The sequence below is a fragment of the Lissotriton helveticus genome, chromosome 3_1 (assembly GCF_964261635.1).
Source record: "Lissotriton helveticus chromosome 3_1, aLisHel1.1, whole genome shotgun sequence".
NCBI lineage: Eukaryota > Metazoa > Chordata > Amphibia > Caudata > Salamandridae > Lissotriton > Lissotriton helveticus.
In genome coordinates, this window is record NC_136061.1 from 1,094,380,551 (window position 1) to 1,094,404,422 (window position 23,872).

General features: G+C 45.4%; 1 protein-coding gene across 2 annotated transcripts in view; it reads right to left on the reverse strand.

Moving 5' to 3' along the window:
• The window catches only part of TANK (TRAF family member associated NFKB activator), a 386,559-nt gene that overhangs the window by 253,491 nt on the left and 109,196 nt on the right, over positions 1-23,872 (reverse strand). For both annotated transcript variants that reach the window (XM_078681664.1, XM_078681665.1), the window contains exon 2: positions 5,060-5,178. The gene's annotated coding sequence lies outside the window, so the exon portion shown is untranslated. The remainder of the gene's footprint in view (positions 1-5,059; positions 5,179-23,872) is intronic.

Genomic DNA, 23,872 nt, shown 5'->3' on the forward strand with positions numbered 1-23,872 from the left:
ACAGAGTGCATAATCTGCAGAAAAGTGGAAATCTCTCTAACGTAAAAGGTTTGAAAGGTCAGTTGAATATCTGCCTATCCCAAGTGATTTTTTCCAAATTTGGAGATTTTTATAACCTTTTCACCTTATGGCCCGACTAAGAAAATACTGATCGTTTTCCAACATTTTAGGCAAACATAAATCTTGAAAGAACAGGCCGGTGTTCGATGTTGAACATGCAGGGCTCTTAAATCAATCTGAATTATAATGAAAGAATGCCCTGGTTTTTTTCTGTGGGGTGGTATATCGGTGATCCTTTGCTATTCATTATTCCATGAATAATCTTCTTATTAGACAGTTTTTTTTTCAACTTGTGGCTAACAACTTGCCTCATTTTTCTTTTCTCTTTCAGTATTTTTGATTTATTTATTTATACAGGATTTATAATGCGCATGGCTGCCTCAGCGACGAGGCGTCCCAGCGCAACCAGAGACCAGAGGAGCCCAGGGGAATACAACAGGCGACCTTTGTTAGATGGTGGGGAACAACCATGTCTTTACTGACTTCCGGAACGTCAGAAGATTGGATATGCCCCGGAAGTTAGCTGGGAGGGAGTTCCAAAGTTTGGCCGCCAAAAAGCCAAACGAGCAGCCCGCCGCCCTAGCTTTCCTCACTCGAGGGACAGCAGCCAGTCTGCAATTGGCGGATCTCAAAGCGCGCCCGGGAAAATAGGTCTTCAATAGACCCAATAGACCAATCGGGGTTTGGTGCATCAAGATTTTATACGCGAAGCACAGCACCTTAAAGTCAATGCGAGCTTCAATGGGCAACCAGTGCAACTTAAGGAGCACATGAGTCACCGATTGTGATCTAGGAAGCGCTACTAGCATCCGTGCTGCCGCATTCTGGACCCTCTGGAGGCGTTTAATACTCGCTCTGTTGGCGCCCAGATATAACGCATTGCCGTAATCAAGCCTTGCAAGAATGGAGGCTTGCAGGATGGTTTGACGCACTCCAGGAGGGAAGAAACCAAGCAAAGGTCTCAGACCTCTCAAAAGCCCAAAAACCGACTGCAGCAATGGCCCTTGTCTGTTTCTCGAAGCTAAGACCAGTATCGAATCAAACTCCTAGGTTCTTTACCATCTTCTTCCGTAACGGAGCGGATTTTAGATGGTCAGGCAGACAGGTCTTCTTTAAAGCTTTCCAGATTAGCCCGGCAGTTTTTGGAGAAGGAGATCACCAACTGAGTGTCATCGGCGTACGACACCAGGGATAAGCCCCTACCTATGGCCACCTCCGCCAGAGGTCCCACATAGAGATTGAATAGAAGCGGGCTCAGGATAGAGCCCTGCGGCACCCCCTGAGATAAAGCATGTTCCTGAGAGTGAAAAGGAGGTACTGACACTTGAAACGATCGCCCATCCAGGAAGGAACAAATCCATTCCAGGGCAGCATCCCTGATTCCGATCGTCCAAAGGCGTTCAAGAAGGATTGCATGTGACACCGTATCAAACGCGGCACTAAGATCCAATAGGACCAATGCCGCCGAGTCTCCTGCATCCAACCGGCTTCGGATGGATTCCGTAACAGCAAGGAGAGCTGATTCGGTGCTATGGCGGGGGCGAAACCCATGTTGGGAAGGGTCAAAGATTTATGCATGTCAATGTGTTTAGACAAGATGGAATTGACATGTGCCTCTACCAATTTTGCCATAAAAGGGAGCTGAGATATGGGACGATAGTTGCCAGGGTCGTCTGGATCCAGTGATGGCTTTTTAAAGAGTGGGTCACTTTTGCATGCTTGATGTATTCACATGGCGGTTCACATTGTATTTACACTATTGTGGCTCAACTGTATATTATAATTTTTGAGACGTATATGTGATTAAGATACAGCAACAACAATAACTGTTTATTTGCAGTTCAAATATTATAATTTGATATCTTCAGATGTGACCCATATATGATCATGCACAAGGGGATATGTTTTAATTGCTACTATTTAAAGAACACAATTTTAAAAGCACCACACCAACTAAATAATACTTGTACTTAAAGAAAAGAAGGGTATGACTTAATCTCCAGTGAGCAAATAGGCATACAAATTTCTCCACTTGAAAGGGTATCTGTATTAAATTGGTCTACATGAACAGTCAATATAAGCAGAATCGAGCATAACGTTTCTAGCTAAAGATCAGACCGACTATAGATTCCCATATACAAGCGCAGAAGCCAGGTCGGTATATACCAAAGATGGCATCCACCGAATGGCAACTTTATCTGTCCATTCTTGAGAGTCGGACAAATTACAGTATCCACACTTATGGCCTTATGAAACTGGACTTCGAGGATAAGGTCCTGAATTGCTCTCTCTAGGAACCCATCATGCAGACAAGCATGCAAAGACAACCTCAGTTATATTAGTGCTGTATATAAATGTCATAATCATTTATTTATTTCAGGCAATTCAGAACAAATGTCTCTTTCTGGTACTCTTTCACTTCTAGCCTCAGCCCTTACTCGGTCCACATTTTTCCACAAGCCACTTCCCTGGTTCCCATTATAGTGCTTCTCTACGTTGTGGCATGTACGATGCTGTCTGAAATTCGGATACTCTTTTTAGGTGTTTGGTCACGGACAGGTGAATCAGCATCAGCCGTTGGACCTTTTAAACTTTAATATTTCAACTAATGTTGGCGAGCACATCTTTGGTCATTTCAAGAATTAAGGGCCAGATGTAGGTAGCCCAATATTGGTCGGTAACGCCTGAAATTACCGAATTCGGCCGTTACCGACCTGTATTTAGGGTTTGAGATGTAGGAGGCAGGTTTAAGGATTCGGTAATTTACCGAACGGTATTTAAATACTGATTCGGTAAATTACCGAATCCTTAATGTAGGGAGCACTCAAGTGAGTGCATTTTACATTTAAGGATTCGTTATTTACCACCAACTACAAGTTGGTGGTAAATATCAAAAACCTTTAAAAAAGCAATTTTGTGCTTTTTTAAAAGTGCCATGTGGCAGACATACATGCCCTTAGGGCATGTATGTCTGCCACATGTTCATCCATGCACTATTCAGGGGTGCAACAGGGTGTCAATGTGACACCCTGTCACCCTTGTAAGTCTTCCCCCTATTACCGATTTAGTATTTACCGAATCGGTAATTCCCATTCATTCCTATGGGCCTCCAGGCCAATAGGAATGAATGGGAAATACCGATTCGGTACATACCGAATATTACCGATTCGGTAACATTTATCGAATCATTACCTACATCACATTTACCGATTCCTAAAAACCAAATCGGTAAATTTCGGTATTTAGGAATCGGTAATATGTGATTACCTATCATCTGGCCCTTAGTTTTGTAATCATAAATGGCTTATAATTTCAAAACGAATACTCTACATTGTATTGTTTACAGTGAGACATTTCACCAGCTTCCTCATTAAATGGAGAAACCAGGACACAGCTTTTTTAGGGCAAGGGTTGATAGATCTCAGTCACTACCCAATATAACACATAGGGCTTATTAAATTGTCAGGCTTGTGCGAAAGGAACCGTCCAACCATTGGTCGGCGGTTCTGACATCCCAATTTGGATGCGGTCGGTTGGAAGCATCCATTCAACAATAGAAGCTTGTGCGACAGGTGGAATAGGCCCGCAGCACAAGCATCAAGTGTGGAATAGGCCCCCAGCACAAGCTTCAAGTGTAGAATGGAGGTTTGTAAACATACCTGCACTGTGTGGCAAGCACCACGTGGTGCCTGCCACACGGTGCAGCAATGTTGAGGGGAGCCAAAAAGGTGCCCCCCAGGCCCCAATGCAGGGGGACAGGGAGGAAAGGGGCCCTGCTAGGGCCCCCCATGTCGCTTTCTGACAGTCTTTCCATGTCGGAAAGGTTAACATGGAATGGCTGCTGGAAACTGACATCATAATCCTGATGGCGGAACTGCCATCATTAAGGGATTATGCAGGTATTCCGACGCACAGACGGACTAGCAGCCCATTGGAAGCGCCGCAGACGATCCGATCCCTCTGCCCGCCAATCATAATGTGGTGGGCAGACCGCAGGAGCAGATGTCGGTGGATCCGAACTCACCAACATCATAATTAGGCCATAGTTGCAAATGACTGAGTAATCAATGCCACCACCTTTTTCACAGTTCCGTGACGCAGGTAGAGCAACTTAGACTAGGACATCTAATGGTGACCTTTAATTTTTCCACATACGGTAGAGCCAGATGGTAATCTATTGTACAGATGAAACCCTTTGTGACATTCCTGATGGGTTGAAACTCATCAACAAAAATCAAGGAAGTGAGAAGACATATGTATTTGCACCACTTTCACCGGGCTAAGCAGTAGTTACAGTTACATCCAAAAAAGAGAAGCAGTGGTCTTGGTTAGTTCTCTATTGGCCTTAATCTAGATGAGCATCCATCCTAAATCTTAAAACAACTCTAACCCACTAGTTTTCTTAGTAGCATGTTTCTTCATCGTGTCCTCATCCAGGCACCTAATGTGTCTGGGCGGGCTGACCTTCTTGTCAAACATTCGTCAAAGGTCAATGTCCAGCTGTCCACCAAATTGGGTCTTCAAAATCCTACATCTTGGGTGGAAACGGCAACTCTTATAGACTTAACTTTTTTCTGGAAGTTGGTAATAAATAGCTTTCGAGGACCAAGTCAAGTTTTCGCTCACCTATCAACTCATGAAGCATTTAAGACATTTAGTTTAGCATCCTGTTGGATGTTCTAATTGTTTACAGTTCAGAGCACTGCACGATCTGCATTTTACCAATTGATTTAAATATAAATAGAAAAAGAGCATGCAAATACATTTCATTGATACTTTTAAAATTGTGCTCTGGGGTCCACTGTTCATATGAAAACTAAAACAATGTATCGAGCAGCACTCTTATTAGAAGAGGTACACTCACGTAATACTACCTCTTGAAAATTAACATGGGGGTTATTTAAATTGTGTTCAAAAGAATACACCAAATTAATCCTAGGGAACCTCTGATCTTCTATTTCACACGTACCTGAGGCCACACTATAGATCTTGTACTTACCAGGAATATCCTGGATTCCTATACAGAATTCTGTCCACTAAGGTGGTCGATCACCAAAGATATTCCTGCAGATTTCTTACTCCAGTATTGGTACCTAGGGAGCCTACACTTCCAGTTACCTGCAAAAACATAAGCACAAACAGATTACTAAAAAGAACCCATCCAGTAACTCAACCAGGTTTACTTATTGCAGGAACCAGTAGAGAACTATATGGCCACCGGCTCTAACGCCTTTGCGCCCATGTTCCCCAAACTCAGATACACAAATAAAAATTAATTGTGAAAGCTGTGTCTTCCTCAGAGCTACTAAATTTAAAACAAAGAAGCCAACATCTTCGCAGAAAGTGGAGAAAGAGACTTACTGCCAAAATGATCTTAACATTTACAAAGACATTATCCCTATGCTGGTTAATACCACTAAGAGAAGTTTGTGGCGCAATACACCGGACTCAGCTCTGGAATCTTCCAAACAGCCATACAGATCTGTTACCATTCATCTATACTCAGATGTGTATTCCTCACTCTCTGTCCTTTCTAAGGAATTTTCTACACAATGGACAACTTGTGGAAAAAAATTAAAATTAAGGATGTAAATTAAGAATATGTTGCTATACCTTATTGGCCTATCACTCTTTGATCACTAGATGGGAGGTCTTCTTTCTAGTTAGTTCTGTGCTATGTCTGTGTTCCATACGGACTTCTGCCTTGTGACTTTTGTACTGCCCCTTTACCTGAAGCAGAAATCCTAATCCATTTAATGCATTTGTACCAGATCCCAGTGTTTTCACTGAATTATCACTTCTATTATTTGTTACTCTGTCACTGATTTGAGATTTGGGGCTCTGTTCACTTACACAGGCTACTATCTCACCATCCTAAAAAAGGGCAACTAAATCTATTTTGATCGATCAGTCGATGACCACTGCCAGGCATCCATTATTTTAAAATATCCTGGAGAGGGTGGGTAAGGTCAATTACGCCATTGTGACTTGCATCCTCTCCTCAACCTGAAGCCATCATGTTTTTGAGAAAGATATGGAAGCAAGATTCCCTAGCAGAAGTGGACGACTCTATAGTCCATTGATGCAGGATCCTAGGGTTCTCAGTTCTGATGAACCTCTAAGCACCTTTCAACAAAGCGGGTAAAGGTTTTTTTTTTATAAATCGTCTTAGGTGTACTTCAGACATTAGAGGATCTCCTGATCTAGATTTCTTTATTTTTGAATAAGCAATGCCAGAAAGATAGGCTATGTAAATTATTCACTTATTTTTTGGCCTTATCCTGCAGGGTGCCACAGGGTTTGCACGATACCCAGCTATCGATTTAATATCTCCATAAACTGATATATCACTCTTAAACAGACACTCAAATTCTAATACATTTAAACAGTAACAAAGCACTTTTGACACGCTTGTTGCATTGCTTACAGTGAAAACCTCGATGAACCAAACCTCAATTCAATTTAGGGAAAGATACTGTTATCCTAGCTGTGATAAGAGGTCAATTAACCAAACAAATGTCCTCTTTAAAACTTTCCTCTTTTGCACGTTAGGGTAGAACCAGCAAAAAGAGAGTATTCCTCAACCACACCCTTTTGTGCATGTTCAGCTAAATTTGCTGTTAAAAATTAATGTTTTCTACTGTATATTAAGTACATTTCCCTTCAGATGGGAGGCATGTTTAGGACTGTGGACCTTTCTAAGCTTCAATATGGAAATATGTATATTTCAAATGGAATGGTGCACTAGGAAAATGTTCTATTTCAAATAACATTCCAGACGATTTGTTTCAATAGAGCAAATGTATTTCTTATTTTCTTCTTATATGATCGTAGTATAATTTCTTGACATATAAATACACAAGTTGTTCAGCCAAAGAGTTTCGTTAAAAAAAACGAAATTCTTGAACTTCCTCAGGGCTCTTAATTATTGCTCGAAGTCAATAGTAAACTTTGGGCTCAAATAAACTTCCAAAATTTTTCAATAAAGAACAATCCTCATGTGCTCGTGGCTGAGCGACTTGTGTAATTATATGTCATAAATTTATACTACGGTCATATAAGAAGACAATAAGAAATACATTTGCAACTTTGAGACTCGTCGTCTGGAAGATCATTTGAATCTGAAACATTTCCTGGTGCACCATTCCATTTGAAATATTAGTTTCTATCTGCGGAGCAGTGGTACCAATCAACGGCAGGTACAGGAATTACAGTGCACAGGACCATGATTTGCTTTAACATGGAATGAGGTGCAGGATCTAAGGTCCACCTGAAATAGGAGGACAAGAAAAATGTCTGTGCAGCTTCAACAATGCACAAAAGGTTGATATATGTGAGGCTTATGGCTTTAGGAAATTGGAATCTGAGGATAATATCCTCCATAGCTCTTTCTGAGAACTCATCATATACACAAGCATCTCAGACAACCTTAGTTATATTAGTGCAATATACAAAATTTAATAATCATTCATCCATTTTAAACATTTCAAAACAACTGTCTCTACTAGTTACTCTTTCACTTGTATCCTCTGCCCTTATTCAGGCAGTGTTTCTGCATATTTCAAATGGCTCATTGCCTCTAATCCTCAGACAGGAGCCTCTTCATGCAGGAGCTTCCCAAACTAAAGCTTCAACCCCCCGGTTTCAAGCCATCCCTTACAATTAAATCATTGATTTTAACATTCTGCCAAGAACTCTAAATCACAAAGCATTTTCCAAAAGGATTCCCCAGCTCTCGGCCTCATGCAATGTCATCATATGCTCTACAAAGTCTGCATCACAGCCGTTGTTGTATTCACAACTTAATGGATATAGATGGCACACTTGCTCCACCAGATTCATCTGAACTGCTCACCTCATTGCCTGGCTTAACAACATACATTCCAAAAATCCTTTCTTCATACTTTTCTACATTTCCAGTTGTCTTCCACAAATAAGGTGTGGAAACTACAAATGCAGTCTGTGAAGCACAGCTACATGAACACAGACATGGAATACGCATGTTTGGAGAAAACTAGGACTTCTTTCTTTAAAGACACTGGGCCCTATACTCACGGCATGGCTTAGGAGTATGCACTGCTAACAGTTTTTACACACAATTTTCATTCTACTATAAATTCTTGGTCAGCTTTTTCCTAAAATGTGTCTGTTAGACCTGTCAGCCCTTTGGGTGGTCTCTCCTATTTATTTATTTATTTTTGTCCCCTTTTTGCTCCTCGATCTTTTTATTTTTGATGTCCACTGGAATTTTTAAGGTGTTGACCTGGGGGTTAGGTACTCCTTGACCCCATGGTTCCTCTTAGGCTTAGAAATCCCTCCTTTTTTTGAGAGCAAGCTTAGTCACACAAAATGGTGGCTAGTAACTGCCATAACTGCCACCTCAGGACCTAAGGCCATAGGACATTCTGAGGGCTTCCAGAACCTTCTGGACCTCTCTGGACTCTCTAGGGACAGCCTATATAAGGCGGAATGTTAGGCAGCCATTTTAGAATGTAAAAAGGAGACTGACTTGGTTGGAGTAAAGGCTGTGGGGCGAGGAGGTTTGAGCACTGAGAGGGGAGCTGATTGCCTTTCGGGGTCGCTGACCCCCACTCCGGATGCTGTCCCTCCCTTTCTGACCTGGCCCAGCAAGGACATTGTTAATCAGTTACTTTAACCCAGGAGCTGAGTGTGACTGACCTGGGTAGAACAGACAGGACAACGTTGGTGGAGAACTGATGTGAGGGTGTCCGAAGTCAGACACTTTCAGAACAAGACTCTTGCCTTGCTGTCCTGCCCTCTCCCTAGAGGGGATAAGTCACCAGATAAGCCACCTGGGCAAGCCCATTGCAGAAGAAGAACCTACCGGCTTTCTGTACTGTGGTCCCCGGTCCTCCCTGGCTCCTTGCGCTGCTGTTGTGCCGCTGCCTTTAGGCTGTGGAGATCGCGGATCGGAGCCGGCCACAGCCGCCTGTCCGACCCCCCCATTGCGTGTGTGGTTAACGGGGCCGCTCGTCGGCCGAACCCTGTGGGTGTAGCCAGTGCGGGAAGCAGGGCGCCTGGTGAGTGGTGAGCTGCCTCGGAGTGTTGTTCGCGAGGCGGAAGGAAGACGAGGAAGGGCCGCCTCGGCGCTGTCTGCAGGAGCGCACGGGAGGAAGTAAGGCGTGACTGGAGGCGGCCGAGGGAGGAGACCGCTCTTCCTGCGGCGTGAGGGGCGGTGTAGGAAATTGACAACTAGGAGTTCCCAGGGAAGGTCGGGTTCCGCCTCCTCAAGCTAGCGTCTGACAGACTTCAGACCCCGTGTGGGAAATCCCGGCCTGCCAGCCAACAGACACCGGCCGGGTTGGGCAGAACAGCGTTCGAAGGTAACGTGAGCAGGGGTTTCAACTGTGGGGGCTGGAGGGGGGATAATTTGATCCATAGAACCCTCTGCCGGGCCTGCTGAAACACAAGGCTTCCTGGCCTTGACAAAAGACAGTGGATTGGGCGAAGAGATTACTATTGGCAGAACTGGCAGAGGAGACTGCCCCTCTTCCTCTGAAGAGATTTCAGCACACCAAGGGACAGTTAATGAACTAGCTAAAACTATACTGATCTAATGTGGAAAAAGATACGACATAAGAGTTAAAAATGCAGGTACCAGGATCTCACTTGTAAACAGTGTATATGCTAGCTGTATGGAATGGTTACAGTATAAGGCTATAAACAGGAGTGATATGTTTAAGAGATAAAAGAAATTCTATTGATAACCTGAACCGTAGCTAATGAATGGTTTATGGCACAGTTGAATTATTGCTAAGAAGATTTGGGTGCAAATATTCACAAGTACCCTCTTGAGCTGAAAAACACATGTAACCAAAAGTCTTGTTATGTTGTTGTCCTGCAACTAGACAATTGATCAATGACAGGAATAGGAAATAACTCCTAGTATAGTAGGATGGTTGTTGAGATTCATACATGGAATATTACATGTGGTTTTATGAACTGTAAAGACAAACATAAATGAAAGTAACCCTTAAAAGGAAAATATAAACTTTTCTACTTTTATCAAATTTCGGTGTAGTGTCATTTTTGAGTGGATGGTCACTGTGTTACTGTAAGGGTGCTACGCAAGCTTAACACCTATTGCCTTTGGGATAGTCCTACCTACTCTGCGCCAAGCTACCCTATGTAGACTGGTGAGTCCAGGTCCAACATAATTGGTGTCCAGCGGTGGGATGAGAACTGTGCTTGCGTCCACTCTATAGTAACCTAGTGTACTCCATAGACCTACACCTGGAGTTTTCTCCTGGCGGACTCCCTAATTATAATTTTGTTTTTCCAAATTTACTCCTGGTGGTGGGTGGAGGTAGCTTTTAAATACCCTCTAAATTAATTCCTTCCAGGTGGCTGTCCTTGACTCTCTTTGGCAAAAATGGAATTCGTTCTGGAGGAGCTAGAAACCTATACTGTGGCTCAACTCCGAGAATTCTGTCAAAATATGGGAGTGTTCTTCAAGCGTGGTGCTAAAAAGGGAGAACTTCAAACCAGCTTGAGGGCGTGGGTGGCAGCTCACCCAGATGGGAAGGAGGAGGAGGAGGCAGACAGGGACACTGTCATCGGGGTAGATGTGTTGTACCAATCTGAGAGGGAGAATTTACTGACAGGTCCCAGAACACTCTCAAGAGAGGGCAGCAGTGTCTCCGCGAGAAGCTTGACTGAAGCCGAACTAGCGGACCGGAAGGAAAAAAAGACAGCTAAAGTGGGAGTTAGCCAGGTTGGAAAAGGAGAGGGAGGAGCAGAGGATTGCTCACGAGTTGAAACTCAGAGAGTTAGATCTCAAGGCCCTACAGGCAGGGACTCCCAGTTCTCCTAATGGTGGCAGCGAATCTAAGGATGTGACCAGGGAACCCAGACCTTATCTACCTAAGGACGTAGTTGCCACCTATAGCACAGGGGATGACATCGCCAAGTGGCTGGCCGCCTATGAGGTCTCCTTAAGAGCCCATGGGATACTTGAGAAACACTGGGGGGGGTGGCTTGTATAAATACATGCCTCCTGCAGGAAGGGATACACTTTTGGCCCTAGAGCAGGGAGAGCAGACCCACTACCCCACCATAAAAGTGGCGTTGATCAAGAAGTTTGGACTGACCCCAGAGAAGTATCGGCAGAAGTTTAGGGATAGTCACAAACTAGGCACACAGAATTGGGTGGATTTCTTGGACTACGGAAAGAAGGCATTAGAGGGTTGGGTACAAGGCAGCGAGGTGAGGGACTATGAGGGGTTGTATGACCTTATTCTTAAGGAGCACCTACTCGAGAAATGCTTTCCCGAGCTGCGTCAACACCTGGTGGACAGCAAGCTGACCAACCCCCGGAAGCTTGCTGAGGAGGCGGACATCTGGGTAAGTACCCGGGTGTCCTCAAAGGGGACTGGAGGGGATTCCCAAAGGACCGGACAGGGCGCCCCCCAGAAGAAAGAGGGGGGAGATTAAAAAAGGGAGTTCTCAAAAGGCCCCCAAAATAGTTTCCAGGGAAAGGGAACAGGATTCACCCCTAAGGTTAACCCGCCCAGAAACCCTCACCCTTGCCAAATTCAGCAGCCAAGGGTTGTCCACTGCTTTGAGTGTGGTGGCGTTGGACACTATAAGGGAGATGTCAAGTGCCCAAAGAGACCACCCCCTCCCACTGGAGGAAAAGCCCCGGGAGTGGCTAGTGTAGTGCTCGGGAGGAGTTACCCTTAGATAAGGGGGGTGAATGGGCGGGTGTCACCTTAGTGTCCCATGGAGATCGGGAGATGGTTCCTAACATCCAGGTGCCCTCAAATACTGCAAAGTATGAGCAGTGGGTCACCATCAATGGCCAAAGAGGGGAGGCTCTGAGAGACACAGGAGCCAGTATGACTATGGTAAGGAGTCAACTGGTGTCTCCAGAGCAGGTGATTCCACATGTACTCCACCCCGCCGCGATGGCTGACGGCAGATTGGGCCACTACCCTGTGGCCAAGGTTCCATTTGAGTGGGAAGGGGTTGCAGGTTCACTTCGAGTTGCCGTAAGCCCTGCCGTGCCAGTCGATTGTCTGTTGGGGAATGACATGGAGCACAATGCTTGGAAGGAGGTGGAATACCGGACTCATTCTGAGATGCTGGGTACACCTGACTGGGCCTGTGCTAGCACAAGGTCCGCGACTACCCGGAGGGGGAGCTCACTTGGATTGGAGCCTGGAACAAAGGCCCAGCCAGCTGCTAAAAATGTAAAGAACCGAGGACAGGAGAAGCCTGCCTCGGCTTCCATGCCCCATGAGACAGATAGGCCACCTGCGGTGGTGGACCAAGAGTCCGTGGAGGGGGAAGTTGTCTCCCTGGAGAACTTACCTATCCCTGCTGAGTGGCATGTGGAAGGAGGTCCTACCAGGGAGGAGTTTTGTAAGGGCCAGAAAGAGTGCCCTACCCTTGAGGGACTGAGGCGACAGGCCGAAGCCCATGCAGCAGGGAACGTTACTGGGAGTTACCATATTTACTGGGAGGATGGACTCCTCTACAGTGAACCTAAGGCACCCGTGCACGGTTCATCACGGGCCTTGGTTGTCCCTCAACGTTACCGAGCCTTTCTTTTAGAACTGGCTCATGAAATTCCCTTGGCAGGACACTTAGGACAGGACAAGACCTTTGCCCGGCTTTTCCCCACTTTTACTGGCCTCAGATGAAAGTGGCATCTGACACATACTGTCGGACATGTGTATCCTGGCAAGCCAGTGGGAAAACAGGGGTGAAGCTGAAAGCTCCCCTGGAACCACTTCCTGTCATTAGCACCCCCTTTGAAAGGGTGGGCATCGACATTGTGGGGCCATTGGATCCACCAACTACAGCTGGTCACAGGTTTATCCTGGTTCTGGTGGATCACGCCACACGGTACCCAGAGGCAATACCTCTGAGGACCATTACTGCACCTGCAGTGGTTAGGGCCCTGATGGGGATCTTTACCCGAGTGGGTTTCCCCAAGGAGGTTGTGTCCGACAGGGGGGCCAACTTCATGTCAGCATATATGCGGGCTATATGGAAGGAGTGTGGAGTTACCTACCGGTTTACCACTCCTTATCACCCACAGACCAATGGTCTGGTGGAAAGGTTCAACAAGACCTTGAAAGGCATGATAAGGAGTCTGCCTGAGAGCCTGCAGAGGAAATGGGACATCCTCCTACCCTGTTTGTTGTTTTCCTACAGGGAAGTGCCACAGAAGTGAGTGGGCTTCAGCCCCTTCGAGCTTCTGTATGGGCACCCTGTGCGTGGACCTCTCAGCCTGGTGAAGGACGGTTGGGAAAAGTCTCCCAGGAAGCTTCCCCAGGATGTGGTGAGCTACATGCTGGCTTTCCGGAGCCAAATGGCTAAGTTGTGGAAGCAAGCTTCAGACAACTTGGAAGCCAGCCAAGCAGTGATGAAAGAGTGGTATGACCACAACGCGCACCCCGTGGAGTTGGAGCCTGGCCAGAAAGTGTGGGTGATGGAACCTGGAGAGCTAAGTGCCCTCCAGGATCGCTGGACAGGCCCCTTTGAGGTGATGGAGAAGAAGGGTAAGGCCACCTACCTGGTGGATCTTAAGACCCCTCGACAGCCCCTACGGGTGCTGCATGCCAATCGCCTCAAACCCCACCATGAGAGGCCCGAGGTCATCTTAATGATGGTGACTGATGGAGCAGAGGAAGCGGAAAGCGAGCCTCTCCCTGATCTCTTTTCGTCTCAGGAAAAGGATGGGTCGGTGGAGGGAGTGATTCTCTCCCCATCCCTAACTCCTGAGCAGCGAGAGGACTGTTGCCAGGTCTTGGAGCAGTAATCATCGTTGTTCTCCCTTGTCCCGGGAAGGACCCACCTGTGTACCCATGATGTGGACGCAGGAGACAGCCCACCAGTGAAGTCTAAGACCTACCGGCTGTCAGACAAGGTGAAGGCGCAGCATCCACGGAGAAGTTACCAAGATGCTGGAGCTAGGAGTCATTGAACCTTCTAGTAGCCCCTGGTCCAGTCCGGTGGTTCTGGTACCAAAAGCTACCCCATCGGGCACCACTCCAGAACTGAGGTTCTGTGTGGATTACCGGGGACTGAACTCAGTGACCAAGACTGATGCACATCCGATTCCAAGGGCGGATGAACTTATTGACCGGCTGGGAGCTGCCCAATAACTGAGTACCTTTGACCTTACTTCAGGGTACTGGCAGATCTCCCTTACAGATGGAGGAAAGGAAAGGTCAGCCTCCTCCACACCTGAGGGACACTACCAGTTCTGTGTGATGCCTTTTGGGCTCAAGAACGCCCCTGCCACTTTTCAGCGGCTGGTGAACCAGGTCCTCTCTGGAAGCTTTCTCCGCTGCTTATCTGGATGACATTGCCGTCTTCAGCAGCAGTTGGGAGGACCATTTGTGTCACTTACAAGCTGTTCTCCAGGCCCTGAAACGGGCTGGCTTGACAATCAAGGCCAGCAAATGTCAGATCGGGCAGGGGTCGGTTGTGTACCTAGGCCACTTGGTGGGTAGGGGAGCGGTGCAGCCCCTCCAGGCAAAGATTGAGGCAATCATGGCCTGGGAGCCCCCTAAGACCCAAACTGAGGTCCGAGCTTTCCTGGGCCTCACAGGTTACTACCGTCGCTTTGTGAAGGGGTATGGCACTTTTGTGGCGCCCCTCACTGAGCTCACATGCAAGAAGCAACCTCGATGGGTAGTCTGGACGGAGGCTTGTCAGCAAACCTTTGAGAAGCTGAAACAAGCGATGTGTGCAGCACCGGTCCTGAGGGCCCCGGATTTCTCCAAGGAGTTCATTGTCCAGACAGACGCATCAGAGCATGGCAGTGTTATCGCAACTCAATGAAGAGGGTCTGGATCAGCCTGTTGTCTTCCTGTCTAGGAGACTGCTTCCCCGGGAACAGAAGTGGAGTGCAATAGAGCGGGAAGCCTTTGCAGTGGTATGGGCTCTGAAGAAGCTGCGGCCATACCTGTTTGGTTCGCACTTCCTGGTTCAGACTGACCACCGACCCCTTCGTTGGCTGATGCAAATGAAGGGGGAGAATCCCAAGCTGTTGAGACCGTCCATTTCCCTACAGGGAATGGACTTCCGGGTGGAACATCGGCCTGGAGTGGACCACGCCAATGCAGACGGTCTCTCTAGGTATTTCCGCCTTAGTGATGAGGACTCCCAAGGGGTTGGGTAGCTCTCCCCACTTTCAGCTGGGGGGGACGCATGTTAGACCTGTCAGCCCTTTGGGTGGTCCCTCCTATTTATTTATTTATTTTTGTCCCCTTTTTGCTCCTCAATCTTTTTATTTTTGATGTCCACTGGAATTTTTAAGGTGTTGACCTGGGGGTTAGGTACTCCTTGACCCCATGGTTCCTCATAGGCCTAGAAATCCCTTCTTTTTTTAGAGCAAGCTTAGTCACACAAAATGGTGGCTAGTAACTGCCATAACTGCCACCTCAGGACCTAAGGCCAAAGGACATTATGAGGGCTTCCAGAACCTTCCGGACCTCTCTGGACTCTCTAGGGACAGCCTATATAAGGCGGAATGTTAGGCAGCCATTTTAGAATGTAAAAAGGAGACTGACTTGGTTGGAGTAAAGGCTGTGGGGCGAGGAGGTTTGAGCACTGAGAGGGGGGCTGATTGCCTTTCGGGGTCGCTGACCCCCACTCCGGATGCTATCCCTCCCTTACTGACCTGGCCCAGCAAGGACATTGTTAATCAGTTACTTTAACCCAGGAGCCGAGTGTGACTGACCTGGGTAGAACAGACAGAACAACGTTGGTGGAGAACTGAGGTGAGGGTGTCCGAGACTGTTTCCTGACTTAAGTCAGACACTTGCAGAACAAGACTCTTGCCTTGCTGTCCTGCCCTCTCCCTAGAGGGGATAAGTCACCAGATAAGCCACCTGGGCAAGCCCATTGCAGAAGAAGAACCTACCGGCTTTCTGGACTGTGGTCCCCGGTCCTCCCTGGGCTCCTTGCGCTGCTGTTGTGCCGCTGCCTTTAGGTTGTGGAGATCGCGGATCGGAGCCGGCCACAGCCGCCTGTCAGACCCCCCCATTGCGTGTGTGGTTAACGGGGCCGCTCGTCGGCCGAACCCGGTGGGTGTATCCAGTGCGGGAAGCAGGGACGCCTGGTGAGTGGTGAGCTGCCTCGGAGTGTTGTTCGCGAGGCGGAAGGAAGACGAGGAAGGGCCGCCTCGGCGCTGTCTGCAGGAGCGCGCGGGAGGAAGTAAGGCGTGACTGGAGGCAGCCGAGGGAGGAGACCGCTCTTCCTGCGGCGTGAGGGGCGGTGTAGGAAATTGACAACTGGGAGTTCCCAGGAAAGGTCGGGTTCCGCCTCCTCAAGCTAGCGTCTGACAGACTTCAGACCCAGTGTGGGAAATCCCGGCCTGCCAGCCAACAGACACCGGCCGGGTTGGGCAGAACAGCGTTCGAAGGTAACGTGAGCAGGGGTTTCAACTGTGGGGGCTGGAGGGGGGATAATTTGATCCATAGAACCCTCTGCCGGGCCTGCTGAAACACGAGGCTTCCTGGCCTTGACAAAAGACAGTGGATTGGGCGAAGAGATTACTATTGGCAGAGGAGACTGCCCCTCTTCCTCTGAAGAGATTTCAGCACACCAAGGGACAGTTAATGAACTAGCTAAAACTATACTGATCTAATGTGGAAAAAGATACGACATAAGAGTTAAAAATGCAGTTACCAGGATCTCACTTATAAACAGTGTATATGCTAGCTGTATGGAATGGTTACAGTATAAGGCTATAAACAGGAGTGATATGTTTAAGAGATAAAAGAAATTCTATTGATAACCTGAACCGTAGCTAATGAATGGTTTATGGCACAGTTGAATTATTGCTAAGAAGATTTGGGTGCAAATATTCACAAGTACCCTCTCGAGCTGAAAAACACATGCAACCAAAAGTCTTGTTAAGTTGTTGTCCTGCAACTAGACAATTGATCAATGACAGGAATAAGAAATAACTCCTAGTATAGTATGGTTGTTGAGATTCATACATGGAATATTACATGTGGTTTTATGAACTGTAAAGACAAACATAAATGAAAGTAACCCTTAAAAGGAAAAGATAAACTTTTCTACTTTTATAAAATTTCGGTGTAGTGTCATTTTTGAGTGGATGGTCACTGTGTTACTGTAAGGGTGCTACACAAGCTTAACACCTATTGCCTTTGGGATAGTCCTACCTACTCTGCACCAAGCTACCCTATGTAGACTGGTGAGTCCAGGTCCAACAGTTTCCTTATGCAACTTAGTTTTCATCTCTTAACCCTTTCAATGTCTCGCGCACATCCGCCCCTTACTAAAAGTTTGTATTTAGAGTGTTCTTATGTTAATAGGGTGATTACTGCACAAAACTGGCTAACTTCTATGCCACTGTAAATTATTTGGATGAAAGTTCCAAAATAACAATATTTTGCTCTCCATTTAATCCGAATTCAATCAACTGTTAATAAACTATCAATGTTGGGAATCATATTTCAACCCTAATAGAACTGAAGGGTGTGTTATGACCTAAAATGTAGTCTCATGACCTGCAGGTCATTAGCAGATTTTCATAAGTAGGCACCTAACACTGAGATATAATATAGCTTCCTTCATATGAATGGGGGTAAATGCTGCATAATGCTTTCTGATGTGGCTGGATCATGTGCAATAAAGGCTAAAAGGTAAATTGCTATCAGATAAAGCGCCTGATTCATGGCTTACCAGTAATGTAAAAAAGTCAGTGATGAAGACATTTGTAGTCAGCATGGTTACCACTGAATTAGTGCCACCATACCAAAACATGGCGCTACAATACAGACAGCAGAAATCACTATGGTGGACTTACAGCATCTATCAGGTTCCAGCACATTTTGCATCAGCAACCACATCTATATCGCGCCTGATGACTTGTAGCTTACTTAACCTTTCATCCTCTCAGCAACCATTGCCCCAGTCCTGCCTGGCGCATGATCAATTCACTCTGCGTGTTTTTCAAATTTGCAACACTATGTTCTCCTAACTGCATTATCCCCACCCCATAACTCTTCGCGGTCTCCTGCATCCTAACCCTGCCCTTTGCTGAGTTCGTTAGTTTCTCATTTTTCTATACAAACATAGCTGCCTTATATTGTTAACGTTATCTGGACAGTGCTGTCACACCCTTTAGAATATGTAAAAAAAACTTGAATACGTAAAATTAGTAGCGCAACACTACCCAGCGGCAATATTATTGGACAATAATGGCTGAGGAGGCGAGTGCTATGCAAAATAGTGTATGGGGCTAATTACTCCATACTCCCAAAGGATATGGAAGAAAAAATCACACGACTATCTGATGAGAGGGGGAATCGAAAACTAAACATACTGTAAGGTAGGGGAACAAATCTGCACAGCTAAGCTAGCTGAAGGTGTTTACTCTGCAATACTGGCATATCCAAAGGATATCTGTACCTGACCACTCTGTCTCTCTTCATCATTAGTCTTTATCTAAGTCGTTGATCCAATGTCCTAAGTCTGGCACCTCCTTGACCTAATTTATTTTTATTTATATCCTCACCCCTTCATGGTGAGGACAACTATACTGGGGTCTTCCTCCCACAGGAAACTACGGTACGTCTTTCCTGTATTCCTACAAAAGCACCTACCTTGCTTAGTTTCGCCTGCCATAATAGTCCTCATCTTTCAGGGGTGCATGGGTAGGTTTTTTTTAATCATTCTGTACCCTTTCTTAAAGGATCTTATCAGTCTGGAATTATGCCTTGTGTTCGCACACTGATCATTGACTTGACACTGAAACTAAGTAATCTGATTCAAAGGAAACTTCTGGCATACCTAATGGGTATCCATTGTATCTACTCTAACAACCAAGAGATGCAGCAGACCAATCCAAAGAATGCCCATGCGGTTCCTAAAAAGATACCACCACCTTCAGCACAGAGTAATTACCAGCATTAAATAACAAAACAGCTATTTGTCCAGGTCACAATTAACTAGTAAATGGGAGCAAAGTCTTATGGAGGAGGAAGCCAGCGTTGCAGCATAATATGCAAATATGCCTTTTAAGGCAGCTACTTCAGAAAAACAACAGCAAAAGCCTAGTGAAACGTATCAACAGTGTAAATGCATTAAGAATTGAATGCTTAGTGGCTTGGCTAAAAGGAATTCAACTGATGGAGAAGATGTTTACCCCTTAAGGTATATCAGGGACGAACTGACCAACCTAGACAGACTGCTGAACAGTAATACAACAAGTTGTGCCCCTGACCCAACAGAGATTGAGAGAGATTGGCTGAGTGTATTCAATGAGCAATATTATAAAAGGCCTTTTCGTTATTGTGTTATATGTAGATTGAACAACTAAAGAGCCATGGAGGGTCTGACATTCCAGGGCGCCCTTAGATGCGATTTCCATGGACACAGTGGGAACACAATCAGAGTGTTTCATGGTGTCAGTGGACTTTATCTCAAAATGGGCATAGCTAAGAAATTGAGGAAACTGCCAACAACCAAACTTTTGTCCAATTTTTGGAGTCTATATCAACTGAGAAAGTTATTCCAAACAACTTGTGTCAGACAATGAGGCACAACTGAAGTCACGAGGCATGTGTGTCTGGAGACATGTAGGGTTGTATTTATTCAGTGGCTCAGAATTTGCATAATGCAGGATTAGCACATTACTCAAATGTATGCTGCATTACATTCTGTAACAACCATAACTATTACCCCCAGAAATAGTATGGACCACAGTTTGAGGGGTTAAAGCGAGTTGTGGTCTGATACTGGACATCGTTCATATTGTAGCAATGGTGAAACTGGCGTCTGGATGGTCATTTTACAGGAATGACTAGGTAATTATCTAATAAAATATCTACCTGTAGCATGCATTATCTTATGTCCCAGGCTCTTCAGTCTAAGTATAGTAATTTGAGGATGAATGTTTAACTCTCTTTAAGATGGGCTTACTTTGCAGAGTGAGCCTCTATCCTGTCTTCTGCAAGTCCTTTGTCCAATACAGGTGTTTCAACTACAATGTTTTATTATTTCATGCTCAGCAGACCGCCAGCAGTTTGTCAAAAAGCTCAAACAAATTGTTTTCTGATAGAGTCAGAATTAAATATACCAAAAGCAGTAAAGGACTCTTCTTCAGGACAAACAATTCATACAAAACCATAGCTGGTTTGTTATGCTAGTCAGGGCAGAATCATCCTTTGAATAGGCAGGCCATAACTTCTTTAAGTAGCAAAATACACTCCCTACTCCAACAGTTACAGCAATGGAGTCATACTGACCATAGGTAAAGGTTTCTGTCTGGTAAATGTTCATGGGGGTTAGTAAAAAAGAGTAGGTAAAACAGGATTATGCAAACTCTCTTTACCTGGGTCATCATATCCATGCTATTGGGAGGCTCCAAGCGATCTACACTACAGACTGGTACCTTTAAGCAGAAACGGAGAATCCGAGTCCTTATAAGCATGTCAAGTGGCACTAGTTACCTGTGGCTGAGGGAGTCAGCTTTGAGGTCCTTGCCCACAGAGATTTTCTGGTAGAATGGTCCAGTGCCATAGCAATTTACAATAGTAATGTTAACACTAGTCAACTTACAACGTATTAACAATATCTTTATGAGATACAAGCGTTTAAGCGTTTTCATACCACCTCTGATCCAGTATGATAAAGAACTTTAAAATGTTGGTGTTTGTAAAGGACAGGACTTTAGGCCTCATGCTGAAGTTGAGCATTCCAGTTTAAGGAACCATATACGAGTCTCGACACGCATTCTGGAGAAACCTGAGGACGAATGGTAATTGTTTTTTACACCATCAATACCAGAATTGGGGCCCACAATTACCTCAGCTAAGACAATAGGTGATTGTTCCCTATAAGATGCAGGAAATGTGCACAGTTGGCTGGGGAAAGGTGGTGAGTTTGCCAAATTTGATTTAAGTTTCTAGGGTACTAAAATAAAAACGAAGAAATGTTTTTTCACAGTCATAGGCATTTCAAGGAGCCATATCGGAGATGTCATGAAATAGGATTGATAGTTTTTTTTATTTTGCTTGTGACAGGCCCAAGCTGGATCAGTCTGACTCATGTATGCACCGGACTTCGTGAAAGTGGCAGTGAACAAATAGAAATCTTGTGCCAATGTATTGACAGGTTGCATCCCATTGAGCGTTCTTAGAACTTTGGTGCAAAGTACTGGCATTTCGAGTGTCCCTTTGATAAGAATCTGGTTGAGCAGATGCATTCCCGTCATTGAAATTTGCTAAGCTTATAGAATATATATACACACACCCACAAACACAGATGTCTGTACATTATCATTGTTCCATCGACAGTTGTCAAGAACAGCATAGTACACGTAGCAGTTCTGCATGTGGTCATTTGTTCACAGGCAGTATTTATTTTTAAAAAGGATGCATATAATCATGTCCAGGGCATTGCAAATATGTGCAGTGATTAACAAGCATTTGCAATGCCAATATGTATGGCTTAAAGTTGTATGGTAATGTGAAGCATTACCAGTAAATTGCATGGGACTTGATATGCATTTGAGTGGAAGCAAAGAACTGTCGAATAATACTGGTGTAGGTTAAAATGTCAAGTTACAGTTGCACTATCAAAGCCAGGGCTAGACGTCTATGTAGGGTAATGACTGTTCTCCTCCCATCTGTGCTGCTGGCAGAAACACCACATATTATCTAGTTATCTAAGTCATTGTTACATCATTACAATGGCATGTGTATGCCATTGAAAGTTCAGGCAGATGGATAAACAAAATGATCACAGCTGTTTAGAAAGCGAACACTTTTTTATTAAAGCACACAACTTAGGGCCAAGGGAGTAGCCAGAAAATTAAAATACCCACCACTTCGAACCTAAGCTTTTATGGCACCAAGCAAACAAAGCAAGTCATCACGGCCCTCCCCGGACGAGCTCTCCTGTCTCTTCCATCCAAGCATCTATCCATTCATCCCTCCATCCACCTGCGGATATCCACAATTCCACCTTTACATTCTGTCATCCATTCATTCTTATCATCTATCATTCAGTCTTTACCATTCCATCTGCATGCATATCTAAACTTATCCAGCCTTTGACTCATCCATCGCTACATGCACCCTTCCACTAATCCATCAATCCTTTCTGCTGTTCATCCCATCCATCCTTTCACTCCATCCAGCCATCCTTGCATTCCATCCATCCAACCATCCTCCCTTTAACTCATTCATCTATCTTTTCACTCAGCCATCCTATCATCCATCCTTCCACCTAAAAACTCATCCATCCATTTATCCTTTTACTCATCCAGCCATGCTTTCACTCAGCTGTCCATCAACCCACCCTCCCTGTCTCGCATCTAGCCATTCTTTCACTCATCCATACACCCTTTCCTCCATCCACCTATCCATCCTCCCCTTCATTCACCGATTCATTCTCTCATTCAATCTTTCACTCATCCATCAATCCTTTCACTCATCCATCATTCCTATCACTCTTCCATCCATTCTTTCACTGACCCAGCCATCATTTCACTCCATGCATCAATCTACCGTTTCACTCCATGCATCAATCTACCGTTTCACTCCATCCATCTGTACATCCTTCCTTTCACTCATCCCATCTACCAATCTATCAACCCTCCCTTTCACTCATCCATCAATTCTTTTTCTCATCCATACACCCACTCTTTCACTCATCAATCCATTCTTTTACTCATCCATCATGTAAATCATTTGTCCATCCATCTACCCATCCATCCTTTCACTCACCCATCTGTCTACTCTTTCACTCACATTTCCATCCATCTATCCTTTCACTCACTAACTCCCCTTTGTCTGCCAAGTTGCAGACAGAAGAGGCCCTCAAGAACTTCATCCCGCTGTAGCTTTTAAAGTTGCGGGAAGATCACTGCGTCCCAGCATCCATCCTTTTGCTCATCCATATATCCACCATTTCATTCCATTCATCTAGCCACCCTTTCACTCCACTCATTCATCCACCCTCACTAATCCATCCATCCTTCCCCATCATCTATCCACCCTTTCACTCATCCATCCGTTCACCCTTTCATCCATCCACCCACCCTCTTTCATTCATCCATCCATTCTTTCGCTTAGCCATCCATCCTTCCCCATCATCTATCCACCCTTTCACTCATCCATCCGTTCACCCTTTCATCCATCCACCCACCTTCATTCATCCATCCATTCTTTCGCTTAGCCATCTATCCACATGTGTATACAATCATCCACTCACCCTTTCACCTATCCATTCTTTCTTGCACTCATCCATCCTTACATCCATCGCTTCACTCATTCATTCATCCACTTACCATCCAACCTTTCATTCATACACCTATCCATCAGACCTTTCACTCACTTAACCAAACAATCATCCTCCTTTCACGTTATTTAAGAACCTTTGTCTGCCGAGTTGCCACAGAAGAGGCACATCAAGAACTCCACCCTCGTTAAAGCTGCTAAAGCCGGGGGGGGGGCATGGGAGGGAATTTCCGACACCCCCACTTAGGGCCAATCACAACATGTACTCCTGACTACTAACATGTGGGTGTAGCCAAAGCGCATATCTGGCAATGCTCACATAATTGTCTGCGCTGTCAACCCAGACCATAAAAAGCACTCTAACTGAGCTTTGTAAGGCCAATGGATTTTCGAATGCACATCATACAACACAACTAAACACCTGAACACAATAGAACAGCAAATCTAGCAATATAGCACATATCACAACAAACCACAGCTAAGCAAATCAACAGAGCAACATAATAGTGTAATAGCACTATAGCAGAACAACACAAACACATACTATTAATGAA